Below are 628 nucleotides of genomic sequence, written 5' to 3' on the forward strand. Positions count from 1 at the left end.
AGAAACATAAATGGAGAAAATAATTTAGTAGTTAAGGCAACTACTGTGCAAAACCAAGAGTTGGATAAAGCATGTGTCATATGATAATAGAGTTCTATTGTTTCCTAATGCTAGAAAACTCAGTTGTTGTAGCTGAATATTGATTTAATGTCTTCCTTCCATTTTGTAAAACAGATTTAATATATACTATCATTTTGTTTACTAAAAAGAAATTGTAGATTTAGTGGTGAGTAGCAGGGAAATATCACTGTCATATTTACAGACCAATAGGAATTTCCTTGGAACATCAGAATCACCGTTTAAGATACGAGTGGAAGAAATCCACCACTTCTATAAAACACCCACATCAATCTTTTAAGAACCAGGAACACCAACTCATCAAGATCACAGAATCCCTGCTTAAGAGGTCAAATCACCTAGTCAAACCACTTAGAAGGAAGAATAAATATAACTGAATCTCCCTAGATATCCCTGTTGATTCTATCCTTTAAAACACCCAGGAAATAAAATCTTAATAATATTTTTATATTTATTATTAGGAATAACTCAAGCAGAAATTAAAAGTAGTTAATAAGTGACTGGACTCCACACTGCATGGAAAATTAACCTACAGAGTTTGGTCTGTGTG

This window comes from Meleagris gallopavo, chromosome 1 (genome assembly GCF_000146605.3).
Source record: "Meleagris gallopavo isolate NT-WF06-2002-E0010 breed Aviagen turkey brand Nicholas breeding stock chromosome 1, Turkey_5.1, whole genome shotgun sequence".
Taxonomy (NCBI): Eukaryota; Metazoa; Chordata; class Aves; order Galliformes; family Phasianidae; genus Meleagris; species Meleagris gallopavo.